We start from the raw sequence: 14,788 nt of genomic DNA, 5'->3' as shown, positions 1-14,788 counted from the left end.
CTATCTCCCTAAACTTTTGGTGATTTTTTCTTCTTCATTATTCCAGAAATTTGTCAGTATCTCAACCTAATTGAATATAAGCCAGCTGAATATAAGATGAATTTTCTGTCAATGTACAAAACTCTGTGAGTCACATCGAATGAAGCAAGTTAGATTCTTAAATCTACAACCATTAATAAACATAGCCAGATAGATAAATTCAATCAATTCCAATGTCGTATATTACATTTTAACTTCTAGTACATTCATATTAACATTCTTAGTAACCATTCATGTGATATTCCCCAGGTTTCTACTGATATTAATTAACCAAATGCTCTTTTGTAGTTAAGTCAGGGCTGCTATAACAAAATACCACAGATAGGTTAGATTAAACAACAGGGATTTAATGGCTCACAGTTTGGAGGCTACAAGTCCAAATCAAGATCAGCAGGTTATGTTTTCTTTGAGGTCTGTAGCATTCTGGTGGTGGGTTACTGGCAATCATTCTCTGCCTTTGTCACATGGCTATCTGTCTCTTTATGTCCTCTCTCATGGCTTTCTACTGCCGTGTTCAAATTTCCCTTGCTTTTACAGACTCCTGTCATACTTGATTAAGGCCTACCCTGATTCTGTTTGGCCACATCTTAACAGAATTTCCTCATATCCTTTACAAATGAGTTCATACCCACAGGAGAGAGGTTAGGACTTGAACATGTCTTTGTGGGGTCATGACTTAATCTAGTACAAGCTTCAATTATTTTGTAGTGTAAGTTCTCTCTGCTGGGTCAGAACTTTGAGCTCATCTCCCTGGAACATGCTGGAGTCTGACTGTTTCTGTTTGCTAAAGTTGATGCAATGCAATATACCAGAAAATGGACTGGTTTTTAATAATGAAGATTTATTAGCTTCAAGTTTACAGTTCTAAGGCCATGAAAATATCCAGATTGAGGCATTGACATGGCAAGGCTCAAGGCCAGCATCTGCTAGTCCTTCTCTCCTGGGATTTGTTGCTTTCAGCTTCTGGCTGAATGTTTCTGTCTCAACTTCTGTCTCCCTAAGCTTCTTTGGGTGTGTCCTTGATCTCAGATCCTGTGGTGCTTTTTTCTGTGAGCCTCTCTTAATTTCATCTTTATGTGTTTTATCCTCTTATAAACAACTCCAGTAAAAGGATTAAGACCCACCTTGAATGAGGTGGTCACATCTCTATCGAAATAACAAAATCAAAGGGTCCCACCTACAATAGGTCTGTACCCACAGGAATGGATTTTTTAAAAGAACATGATCCTTTCTGGGGTGCATACAGCCTGCAAATGACACAGACTAAAAATAGGCATCTGTTCCTCTTTAAAAATCAAAGTTGAGAAGTTTTCAGCCATTAGTTTTCAATTATTCTTTTTTTCCCTTTCTTGCTCTTCTTTCCTTCCAGCATTCCCATTACACATATATTACTATTATATATATATGCATATATACTATTATATTAATGGTGTCCTACAGGTCTCTGAGGATTTGTTCATTTTTCTTCACTCCTCTTCTTCTAGTTCTTCATATTAGTTAACATCTATTGATATATTTTCAAGTTTGCTGTCATTTTTTTTCTGCCAGTCAATATCTATGGAACTCTTCTAATGAATTTTATTAATTTCTTTTCTAGTTTTCAAATATGTAATTTCTATTTGCTTATTTTTTATACCTTATATCTCCTTAAAGATATCTATTTGCTGAGTCCTAGTTGTCATATTTTAATTTTTTTAATTTCAGTTTTGTTGAGATATATTCACATACCCAACAATCATCCATAGTGTGCAATCAGTTGTTCACAATACCATCATATAGTTGTGCATTCATTAACAAAATAAATTTTTGAGCATTTTCATTACTCCAAAAAATAAAAATAAAAATAAGAATAAAAGTACAAGTAAAGAAGATCACCCAAAACATCCCACCCCAATCTCCCCTATTATTCATTTAGTTCTTGTTCTCATTTCTACTTATCTGTACATACGCTGAACAGACAGGGTGTGAGCCACAAGGTTTTTGCAATCACAAAATCACATCATGTAAGCTACATAGTCATACACTCATTTTCAAAAATCAAGGCTACTAGGTTGCAGTTCAACAGTTTCAGGTATTTCCCTGTAGCTCTTCCAATACACTAAAAAACTAAAAAGGGATACCTTTGTAATGCATAAGAATAACCTACAGAATGATCTCTAGATTCTACTTGAAATCTCTCAGCCACCGAAACTTTATTTTGTTTCATATCTCTTTCCCCTTTTGCTCAAGAAGACTTTCTCAATCCCGTGATGCCAAGTCCAGGCTCATCCCTGGGAGTCATGCCCCATGTTGCCAGGGAGAATTACACCCCTGGGAGTCATGTCCCACATACTAGGGAGGGCACTAAGTTTATCTTCTGAATGGACTTAGAGAAAGAGAGGCCACATCTGAGCAACAGAAGAGTTTCTCTGAGGAAGACTCTTAGGCATAATTATAAGTAGGCTTAGCCTCTCCTTTGCAGTAACAAGCTTCATAAGGGCATACCCCAAGATCGAGGGCTTGAGCTTCAAATTTGTAGTTCTCATTACTTGTGAGAATATCAGTAATTCTCCAGGTGGTGAGGCTTAATATTTCCACATTTTTCCCTGGTCCCTCAGAGGGTCTTTGAAAAAATATTTTTATTCTCTGCCCAAATTACTTTGGGTTGTATCAGGGTTTCACACTAACTTGGACAAACCAACCATATCTCAGTCCCTATACGGACTTCCATATAATTATGGGAAGAATAAACTGACCATTCACATTAAATTATTTGGTGTGTTACAGAAAATACAGACTTTGTACCAAACAAATATCTCTTCTTTTGATCTCAAACAGAAGTTGAAGTTTTAAAACACAGTCAATATCATCCTTTACCCTTTAGTCTGAATTGCCTTAGTCCTAACCAGATCTGCTTTATCATATCTCTAGTTGAAGTCTGAACTATTTTTCAGTTTTTTGGACAGATTGCTGTATGGGGTAATCTGACATTCATAGTTGCCAAATTCTGAGTCTTAGGTGTCACACAGATTCTCAAAGTCACAGGGACCAATGAGGTTATACACAAAGTGCTCAGCATCTCAGAATTCAGAGATAACCATTACAACTCAGGAATAGATGTGACTTCTGAAAGAGCTTACAATCTAGGGACCTTTACAATAAGCCTTTCCTTGATAACCTGTGCTCTTAGAGTCAATTCGCAAAATTTGCACATTATAGTAAGTCCATATTAGTGAGGAATTATAATATTTGTCCTTTCATTTCTGGCTTATTTCACTCAAAATGCTTTCCTCAAGATCCAGTCACTTAGTTGCATGCCTCACAACATCATTCCTTCTTGCAGCTGTTCAATATTCTATTGTATGCCTACACCAACAGTTCAACATTCTGTTCATCAGTCAGTATACACTTAGGACAACTCCATCTATTGCAAATAGTGAATATTGCCACCATAAACACCCATGTGCTAATGTCCATTCACATCTCTGTTCTCAGTTCTTCCAAGTAAATACCAGTGGTGAGGCTGCATATCCTTATGGCAACCACATACTTATCTTCTTGTGGAACAAGCACTCTGCCGTCCAGATGGGCTGCACCATTCTACTTCCCCAGCAACAGTGAATAAGTGCTTCCCTCCCTCCATGTTTTCTCCAGCACTTGTATCCCTCTGTTTATTTTGTATTGTATTGTATTGTATCCCTCTGCAATTGTATAGAGATATACTTGATACCATACACTCATGCATGGTGTACAATCAATTGTCCCAAGTATCATCGTATCATCAAACTCAGCCCTTGAACTCATTCATTATTCCAAAAAAAAGATTAAAATAAGAATAATTAAAAAGATAAAAGAAAAAAATAGGAATAAAATGAAACAAAATGCAATCAGAAGGTCAGACAAGAACACTACTACCCAGAAGCCCATACCTGCCCCCCCCTTCTATTCCCCTCTTGTAGACATTTAGCTTTGGCATATTGTCTTTATTACAATTAATGGAAGCATATTACAATGTTATTGTTAACTGTAGTCTCTAGTTTAGATTGATTATATTTTCCCCCAATATCATCCCATTTCCAACACCTTGCAAAATTGACACTAATTTGCTCTCCTACATGTAAAAGCATTTTTATATTTGTACATTTAATCACCATCATTGAGAACTCTAGGTTTCACTAAGTTATACAGTTCCAGTCTTTATCTTTGATCTTTCCTTCTGGTGTCATACATGTCCCTAGCCTTACTCTTTCAACTTTACTTATAGTCATATTTGTTCTGTGTACTTAAAATATTGTGCTACCATCACACAGTATTGTGCTATCCATTTCTGGATCTATTCAATCAATCTTGTTGAATATTCTATGCTCCTTCAGCATCGAATGCCCAATCTCTATCCTCTATCCTGATTGTGTGTTCTCAGGTTCAACTCTCAAAGTTTGCTCATTAACGTTAGTTCATATTAGTGAAACCATACAGTATTTGTCCTTTTGTTTCTGGTTAATTTCACTCAGCTTAACATCCTCAAGTTTCATCTACATTGTTATATGCTCTGTGACTTTATTCTTACAGCTGTGTAATATTTTATCATATGTATATACCACAGTTTGTTTATCCACTCATCTGATGATGGACATTTGGGCTATTTCCATCTCTTTGCAGTCATAATAATGCCTCTATAAACATTGGTTTACAAACGTCTGTTCATGTCTTTGCTTTCAGTTCCTATGAGTATATACCTAGTAATGGAATTGCTGGAACATATGGCAATTCTATACTTAGCTTCCTGAGGAACAAATACACCGCCTTCCAGAGTGGCTGCACCATTTTATATTCTTGCCAACAGTGCAAAAGTGTGCCTCTTTCTCCACATCCTCTCCAGCACTTGTAATTTTTTATTTTTTTTTTCATAATGGCCATACTAGTACTGAGATGATATCTCATTGTGTTTTTGATTTGCATTTCCATAATACCCAGTTGAGCATCTTTTCATATGTTTTAAGGCATTTGTATTTCCTCTTCAGAAAAGTGCTGTCCATGTCCTTTGCCAATTTTTAAATTGGGTTGTTTCTTTTTGTGGTTGAGTTGTAGGATCCCTTTATATATTCTGGATGTTAAACCCTTATCTGATATGTGGTTTCCAAATATAGTGCCCCATTGTATAGGCTGCCTTTTTACTTTTCTGACAAAGATCTTTGATGTACAAAAGTATTTAATTTTGAGGAGATACCATTTATCTATGTCTTCTTTCATTGCTTGAACTTTGGGTGTAAGGTCTAGGAAATCACCTCCTATCACAAAATTTTAAAACTTTTCCCCTACATTTTCTTCTAATAGTTTTATGGTCTTAGCTGTACTATTTAGGCCTTTGATCCATTTCAAGTTAATTTTTGTATAAGGTGTGAGATAGGAGTCCTCTTTTATACTTTTGGATGTGGATATCCAGTTCTCCTAACATCATTTATTGAAGAGGCTGCTCTGTCCCAGTTGCTTTGCCTTGACCACCTTATCAAATATCAATTGACTATAGATGGCAGGGTCTAGTTTTGAATATTCAATTCAATTCCTTTGGTCCCTATATCTCTCTTTATGCCAGTACCATGCTGTTTTGAACACTGTAGCTTTGTAATATGCTTCAAAGTCAGGTAGTGTGAGCCCTCCCACTTTATTCCTCTTTCTCAAGATGTTTTTGGCTATTTGGGGCACCCTGCCCTTCCAAATAAATTTGTTGTGTTTTTTTTTTTTTTTTTTTTTTTTTCTGCAGAGTAAGTTGTTGGGATATTAATTGGTATTGCATTGAATCTATAAATCAGTTTAGGTGGAATTGACATCTTAACTATTTTAGTCTTCCATTGCATGCACATGGTATGTTCTTTCATTTTTTTAGGTCCTATTAGATTTCTTTCAGAAATTTCTTGTAGTTTTCCATGTATAGGTCTTTTGTGGCCTTGGTTAAGCTTATTCCTAAATAATTGATTCTTTTGGTTGCTATTGTAAATGGAATTTTTTTCTTGACTTTCTCCTCCTGTTGTTTGTTACTGGTGCATAGGAACACTACTGATTTCTGTATGTTCATTTGGCTTGTATCTTGCCACTTTGCTGTATCCATTTATTGGCTCTAGTAACTTTGTGTAGATTTTTCTGGATTTTCTACATATAGGATCATGTCATCTGCAAAGAGTGAAAGTTTTACTTCTTCCTCTCCAATTTGGATGCCTTTCATTTCTTTTTCTTGCCTAATTGCTCTAGCTAGAACTTCCAGCACGATGTTGAATAACAATGGTGACAGTGGGCATCCTTCTCTTGTTCCTGATCCTAGAGGGAAGGCTCTCAGTTTTTACCCATTGAGTATGATGTTAGCTGTGGGTTTTTCATATATTGCCTTTATCATATTGAGAAAGGTCCCTTCTAATCCTATCTTTTTGAGTGTTTATATAATGAAAAGGTATTGAATGTTGCCAAATACCTTTTCTGCATCAATCAAGATGATCCTGTTGCTCTTCTGCTTTGATTTATTGATGTTGTCTATTACATTAATTTATTTTCTTGTGTTGAACTAGCCTTGAACACCTGGAATAAATCCCACTTAGTCATGGTGTATAATTCTAATCTGCCACTGGATTCAATTTGTGAGCACTTTGTTGAGGATTTTTGCATTGATGTTCATTAAAAAGATTGGTATGTAATTTTCTTTTTTTGTAGTATCTTTGTCTAACTTTGGTATAAGGGTGATGTTGGCTTCAGAGAATGAGTTAGGTAGCTTTCCCTCCTATTCAATTTTTTGGAAGCATTTGAGCAGGATTGGTACTAATTCTTTCTTGTATACTTGGTAGATTTCACATGTGAAGCCATCTGGTCTTGGGCTTTTCTTCTTTGGGAGCTTTTTGCTAACTGACTCAATCTCTTAACTTGTGGTTGGTTTGTTGAAGTCATCTGTCTCTTCTCAAGTAAATGTTGGTCATTCATGTTTTTCTAGAAAGTTGTCCATTTCTTCTCAGTTGTGTAGTTTATTAGGATATAGTTGCTCATAGTATCCTCTCCTTATATCATTATATCATTTATTTCTGTGGAGTCAGTAATGTCTCCTTTTCTGTTTCTGATTTTACTTATTTGCATCCTCTCTCCTCTCTCTCTCTTTCTCTATCTCCCTCTGTCTCTATCTCTATCTCTCTCTCTATCTATCTCTCTCATTCCTAGCTAAGGGTCCATCAATTTTATTGATTTTCTCAAAGAACCAACTTCTGATTTTGTTGATTCTCTATAGTTTTCATGTTCTCAATTTCATTTATTTCTACTCTAATCTTTGTTATTTCTTTCATTCTGTTTGCTTTGGGGTTAGTTTGCTGTTCTTTCTCTTGTTCTTCAGGTGAACAATTAATTCCTCAATTTTTGCTCTTTCTTCTCTTTTAATATAGGCATTTAGGGCAATAAATTTCCCTTTCAGCACTGTGTTTGCTACACCCCATAAATGTTGATATGTTGTGTTTTCATTTTCATTTGCCACAAGATATTGGCTAATTTCTCTTCTAATTTCTTCCTTTACCCACTGGTTGTTTAAGAGTGTGTTGTTTAGCTTCCATATATTTGTGAATTTTCCAACCTTCTGCCTGTTATTGATTCCCAGTTTCATTCCATTATGATCTGAGAAAGTGTTTTGTATAATATCAATATTTTTAAATTTGTTGGGTCTTGCTTTGTGACCCAACATGTGGCATATCCTTGATAATGATCCATGAGCACTTGGCAAAAGTGTGTATCCTGCAGTTGTGCAGTGTAGTGTTCTGTAAATGTCTGTCAAGTAGTTCATTTATTGTACCATTCAAAATCTCTGTGTCCTTATTGATCCTCTGTCTAGATATTCTATCCATTGATCCAAACAGTGTATTGAAGTCTTCAACCATTATTGTACAGATATCTACTTCTCCCTTAAGTGTCGTCAGTATTTGCCTCATGTATTTTGAGGCCCTCTGGCATGGTGCCTAAATATTTATGATTATTATTTCTTTTTGATGAATTTTCCCTTTTATTAATATATATTGTCCTTCTTTGTCTCTTTTAACTTTTAAATTTGAAGTCTAATTTTTCTGATATTAATACAGCTAATATTGCCTTTTTTCTGGTTGCTGCTTGCATGAAATATCTTTTTCCAACCTTTCACTTTCAACCTATTTTTGTCCCTGTGTCTAAAGGGAGTCTCTTGTAGACAGCATACAGATGGGTCCTGTTTTTAATCCATTCTGCCAATCTATGTCTGTTTATTGGGGGGTTTTACCCATTACCATTTAGTTTTATTACTCTAAGGACAGTACTCTGTTCTACCATTTTGTCTTCTGGATTTTATATGTCATATCTTACTTTAGTCTCTCTCCTTTTACCCTTCTTGACAGTCCATTCCTCCACTCTTCTCCAAACCTCTCTCTCCTCTCTTTTCCTATCAGCCTGTAGCACTCCCTTTAGTATTTCTTGTAGCACCAGTCTCTTATTCACAAACAAACTCTCTCAGTGTCTGTTTGTCTGAAAATATTTTAATCTCTCTCTCATATTTGAAGGACAGTTTTGCTAGACATAGAATTCTTGGTTGGCAGTTTTTCTTTTTCAGTATCCTAAATATATCATAACACTGTCTTCTCACCTCCATGGTTTCTGTGGAGAAATCTGTACATAGTCTTATCAAGCTTCCCTTGTATGTGATGGATTACTTTTCTCTTGTTACTTTTAGAATTCTCTTTTTGTCTTTGACATTTGACAATCTGATTAGTAAGTGTCTTGGAATATGTCTGTTTGGATCAACTCTGTTTGGGGTACACTGTGCTTCATGGACCTGTAATTGTTTGTCTTTCATAAGATTTTGGAAATTTTCATTGATTATTTCTTCTATTACTCTTTCTGCCTCCTTTCTTTTATCTTCTCCTTCTGGGATACTCATAACATGTATATTTTTGTTCTTCATATTGTCATTCAGTTCCCTAAGACCCTGCTCATATTTTTTCCATTTTTTCCATACCTGTTTTTTTTTTTTTGCGTATGATTTCAAATGTCTTATCTTCTAGTTCACTAATCCCTTTTTCTGCCTTTTAAAATCTCTGTTGTATGACTCCATTGTGTTTTCATCTTTTCTCTTGTGCCTTTTATTTCTGTAAATTCTGCCATTTTTTTCAAGCTTGCAAATTCTTCTTTACGTTCATCCACTGTCTTCTTTATATCCTTCATCTCTTTTGCCACATTTTCCTTCAGTTTATTGATTTAATTTGGAAGATTTGTTTAAAGATCTTTAACTAATCATTTCAATTCCTGTATCTCAATTGAAGTTTAGTTTGTTCCTTTGATTGGTCCTTATTTTCATGTTTCCTAGTATGGCTCATTATTTTTCTCTCTAGGCATCTAATTTTCTTTATTAGTTTATTCTGGAGCTCATTTTCACTCTTTTACCTAGGGTTTTCTTATTGGTTGGCTTTGTTCTGTATTTGTTCTTTGATGGTCAGTTCAACTTCTTCTAGACCTCTAACATAGTTTCTGTTTAGTTGATCAGAATTTTTCAGCTCGTGTTTTTCTGGTTCTTGCACTGCCTCTATGTAATCTGTTTTTGAGGGGTTCTCCCCAGATATGATTGACCCCAGTCAGATTTTCCCAGTCCACTCAGGCCCTGGTCTCAGTTGTAATCCAGAATGAGATCCTACAGGTTGTCAGACCCTCCTGTGAATCCTCTAGACCTTATGTTTTTCCTATCCTATTTTGCAGATGGTTCTTCTCAGCCCACAGCTCCCCATGTGTGTAAGGAGATGCAATGCCTTTAATTCTCAACGGACCTTGTCCCTGACAGGAGCATGGATGAGTCAAGCTGTCTCTGTTTTCTGGCCCCGGCATCTGAGTTCTCTGAATAAGTGCCACTAATTGAGCTGGGTGCTGCCTCTCCTTTTCTTGGTGAAGTTATGCCATTTAGGGAATTATCCCCCCACTGGACTCATTGCTTTGTCTCTCAGACCTATGTTAGCTCCACCCTTACCTGGGATGATCTGCCAATTGAAAGTATCTGAAGCTTTCTCTACTCAGTTACTTAGAAGAGTTAAAAAAAAAAAGAAAGAAAGAAAGAAAAAAGAAATCCCTTTTCAGAGCATTTCCCCCACCCCCAAGTTTTGCCAGTTTAGAGCCAGAGCTGGTACCTGGCTCCATGAACCACCCCCCCCCCCTTTTAGGGGCAAAGCCCCTTTCTAGCACCCTGAGCTTGGCTGACTCAAAAAGCCTCCATCTTTATTCTTTTTTATTTTATTTAATTTTGTTTTTCTGTCTGTCTCACCTCCTCTCTGCCCAGATTAAAGGCACGGTTTTAGCTTTGCCTAGCTACTTTCCCTTGCTACCCTTATAGGTCATTTAGAGTCATACCCTTTAAGGAATTAGCTTCTTCAACTGATTAGTTACTTTCAGATGACTTTAACTCTGCCCTTGCTTGGGGTAGTGATGAAATCTGAGAGTTCTGGCAGCTCTAATCATCTGTTGAGAAGTTAAAAAAAATCAGATAGAAATAAAAGAAAAAGAAAGAACTTTTCACTTTTTCAGAGCCAGAGTCCAGCTCTCCAGATTTGCCAATCCTGAGTGGGAGTTTTTAACTATTTCTATGTACCCACTTTTTCTTAGGGCCTAGCACATTTCCAGTATTCTGAGCTCCTACAACTCAAAAGGTCTCTTTTTCATTGTTGTTTTTTTGTTAGCTCCACCTCCTCTCTGCCAGGGTGAAAACTCCTGGTTCTTTTTGTGCTTTCTCTTCATTTATCTGTGCTCAGAGCTTTTATTCAGCAGTCCAAATATGTTAATTAATGCTGCAGTTAGAGCCTGGTTGGGCTCACTTCCTTGCTTCCAATGATGATTGTTTCTTTTTACCTTAGGTAACCATTTCCAAGACAGTCTGCCATGCCTATGGGGGAGGGGTGCCAGCTTTCTGGCCAGGGAAACTTATAGTTCTTTTCTGTGATCTCAGCCATTCCACCTGTTCCAGAGTGGTGTACAATGTGTGTCCAGTCACAGAAGTCCACCAAACTGTTGTTCTAGACAGTTCCTGGCTATTTACCAGCTTCCCTAGTGAAGTAACTAAATTCCACACCTCACCACTCCACCATCTGCCCTGCCCTCCTAATTTGATTTTTAAACATGATTTCTTTTAGCTCTATGAAGATATTTATAACAGATGCTTTGAAGTCTTTGATTGCTAAGAGAAACATCTGCACTTACCCCTTTTCCCCTGAAGCAGGATTTTTTTGCACTCTGTTTATCAGTTGCTTTCCTTTTTCTTTGCTTGTCTTGTAATGTGTCATAATTGAAAACTGGACATTTTATTTTTATTTTTTTATTTTTTTATGTTTTATTTTTTTTTTTTCATTTGAAAAAGATTTATTAAGCACTTGCTCTGTACTGGACAAAGAGGCCTTGATTTTACCATGTAGTTGATAATTACGTATAGAAATAGTTACATACATAAATAAATGTAACATATTTTTTATTAATTTGCACCTATTAATTCAAAATTCGTAACATTTCCTATTGCAAATAACACAAAGTCAAATGCCTTCTAATCTCTTGAGCTCCCAAGCAGGGTGTACACTCATGCTTATTGAGTTCCAACACTGTACCCACCAAGCAGTCTGCTATGGACCATAGATAATATTATACTTTTGATTTAGGTCCTGGATGTCACTCGTTGTAGAAGAGGAAACCAGGGTCAGAGGAATGGTGCGACTTGTCTGAGGGTACCTGCTAGTAGAACCTGAAGACAGACTGGATCTGCTGATCCCAAAGGGCAGGTGCTCTCCCCAGCTCTCCTCATCTGCCTATCCCTGACTACTTTGGGTCAAGCAGAGAGGGGACATCAAGCACTTTTCAAATACTTCCAGGCAACATTTCATTTTTATGTTTCCTTCCCCTTCCTCTGAAGAAATCAAAGAGAAAGAAGAAAACACAGTTCCTTTAGTATTTTTTATATTTGCTTGATCAAAAATCCTGTTTGTCTTTTTCCAGTTCCCCCAAACACACAGCTCTCTTTACTTTGTCTCCTTTTCTATTTTTTTTTTTTTTTTTTTGGCAGGGAAATTACTATATGCTTTTCCTCCACTTTAATTACTAGCCTGATATTGGGTTCAATATCTTCTCTGAAAGTGGGCCTTTCACATTGTGCGAGGAAAGAGAACAGCAGGTCTGGTTGCTTGCTCCTTGTATGTCTCCAAGAGAACCATGGTTGACCTTTGTCAAATCCCTCATAGTGTTCTTTATGTTAGTGATGATGATTGTGTTATATACACCTGGAGCAGGTGTTGGCTTGTCAGGCTGTTTGTACAAACATCAAGATTGCTCATGTGTACCTGGTTTCAATGCTGTGGTCCTGAGTTTCATTTGCCATAGTTGGCTGTGTAGCAGGATATGCATATATCACCATCCCTACCTCCATAAAAGCCTCAGACCCTGACAATGAAACAGGTTTCCCTGGGCAGAGATATCCCTCACATGTCCCTGTTGTTTGCTGCCAGGGACTGAGAGCACATTCTGCATGGCCTCAGGCAAAGAAGGACACCAGAAACCTAGGCTGGATCCCTCTGGACTCTGCTAATATGTATTTTTTCCTGCTGCTTTTGCTCTGTATCCTTTGCTGTATGTGGTAGTTTGGAGGCTGCATGTACCCCAGAAAAGGTCATATTCTTTTAATCCCTTCCTTTGGGTATAGATCTGTTGTGGTTGAGACCTTTTGATTAGGTTATTTCAATTGAGATGTGACCCACCCCATTCAAGGTAGGTCTTAATCCTCTTACTGGAATTCTTTACAAGAGGATAAAACACATACAGAAGCTAAGAGATGAAACTGAGAAAAGCCCCAGAGAAGCTGAGAGAGGATGCCACTGAAGCCAGAAGCTGAAGCAATGAAACCCGGGAAAGGACAAGCAGATGTTGCCATGTGCCTTGCTATCTGACAGAGGAGTCCAAGCTTGCCAATAACCAGGAAAACTGGACTTTTTAGAAAACATGTTGAAGCAATTCTGAATTATGATGACACCAGGGGTGGCAGTTGGTATTTGTGTGTTTGAGCATTTGTTTAGTGACTTTCATGGGTTAGTTCATCAGAATCTGTCTCTTCCATAGTGTGGTGTCACTGAGGTTGCTGCTTATAGTTCACATATTGATTAATTTCTGAATTTTTATTTTTAAGCCTTTCTTCCTATGGGCCATCCCTGGGCAGCACACTTTATTGATTAACTAATGATTGGTCAGATGTTGTGCTTAATTACGTCAAGTCAGTAAGGCTTCCATTCTTTGCTGATGGCTGTGTGTTTTGGTTGGAGAGCATTTTAAAACCTAAGGCAGTTTACAAGTCTGCCACAGCTTTTACTTTCTACTCATGTAAGGCCTTATGTTCCTACAGTGTCTTGTAGGGATGTGATGTCCTTTTTGGTCTCTTCTGAGACTTCCAGGTTCCTAGGGATATCTGGGAGCTTATCAAATACCACTATATCTTTCTCATTCTCCAGCTTTCCTGATAATATATTTGGCTTGCCTGATGCTTGACCCAGCCAGTATCACAAATTTAAGATAGGTGAATTTTGGCCTTGCATTATTATTTACACCAGGATTGCTATTGATTTTGACAGTTCATGTTGTCATGGGATTTCTATGTTTTTCTCCCAATCACACCATACCCTCAAGTAGTAGAACTGCATGTCCTCATGTCTTTATGATCTTGGTGTAATTACTGTGCCATGGAGTTGAGAAGTGGCTGGGGCTGTTGGCAGCAGACTTTGCTAAAATAACATGGAATCCCACTGTTCTGACAAAGGTTCAATAATATTTATTGAATAAATACTACTCAATTTGTGATATGTCTTTAGTCATATAACTTGTTTTTAATAGTATTCTCCATTTTATTATTATTCTGGAAGTCCTACTCATTTAGTAACTATTTCATCTTGTATAGTATAGATTTCTATGCTAGAAATTTGATCCAGGCCTTTTGTATATCTACCATGTAGACTGTAATGGATATACATATTATATATGTGAAGAATAATAAAGCTACAACAACTGAATAATTTTGACCTTTTACCCTGCTAAAAAAATGAATTCATAGACACATTACTGTTCAGTTTTACTTACCAGGACTGACTTGTCCATTAGGTACAGTTTGTATGTCCTACAATCATTTTAGGAACCCACAGAAATATTTTAATTCATTTTAAATCAGAAGAAAACAATGAACACAGGTCAAAAATAGTGTAGACTTTTCTATTTGATTCACCATTTTCCTTTCTTCTCTGGGACAACTTATCTTCTTCATTGATACCAACAGTTAGGTGGATAAACAATTCAACACCCTGATCTATCATTTTCTTGATATTTTCAACACCCAGTGGTATTCAATTTCAATGTACCTCATTCACTCCCAAAGTCATAACCTATACCTTGTCATAACTGGGAATACCCCACTCTGAAACAGTTGCTTCAAATTCTTCATCTTTGGGCTACAATTACTGATTTTTCCCGCAGTCTCCTTGTGTCTCTTGTACTGTTCTTCAACTTCTAGCCTCTCGATATTAGTCATTACTCCCAATCTACTAGCTTTTCTCTGTCTTCATTTCTTTCCTTATTTAGACCATACTCTGTGATCTTCAGCTATTTTACTGCCAATATTCTCAACTGTTGTATCTCTTATATCCAAATAGCAAAGTCTTAACTCTGGATCAATGAAATAACTTGCCTGCTTTCTTCCTGTGCCAAGACCTCTGCGGGCTGCTAAATAAAA

The 14,788-nt window shown here is 36.9% G+C and overlaps 1 pseudogene; it reads right to left on the bottom strand.

Annotated features, from left to right (window-relative positions):
• LOC119506834 overlaps window positions 1-14,587 on the bottom strand; it is a 31,077-nt pseudogene extending 16,490 nt beyond the window's left edge.
• Between the last annotated feature and the right edge of the window lie 201 nt (window positions 14,588-14,788).

The sequence above is a fragment of the Choloepus didactylus genome, chromosome 12 (genome assembly GCF_015220235.1).
Source record: "Choloepus didactylus isolate mChoDid1 chromosome 12, mChoDid1.pri, whole genome shotgun sequence".
In the NCBI taxonomy this organism is placed as follows: domain Eukaryota; kingdom Metazoa; phylum Chordata; class Mammalia; order Pilosa; family Megalonychidae; genus Choloepus; species Choloepus didactylus.
This window is presented reverse-complemented; position numbering and strand designations above follow the sequence as displayed.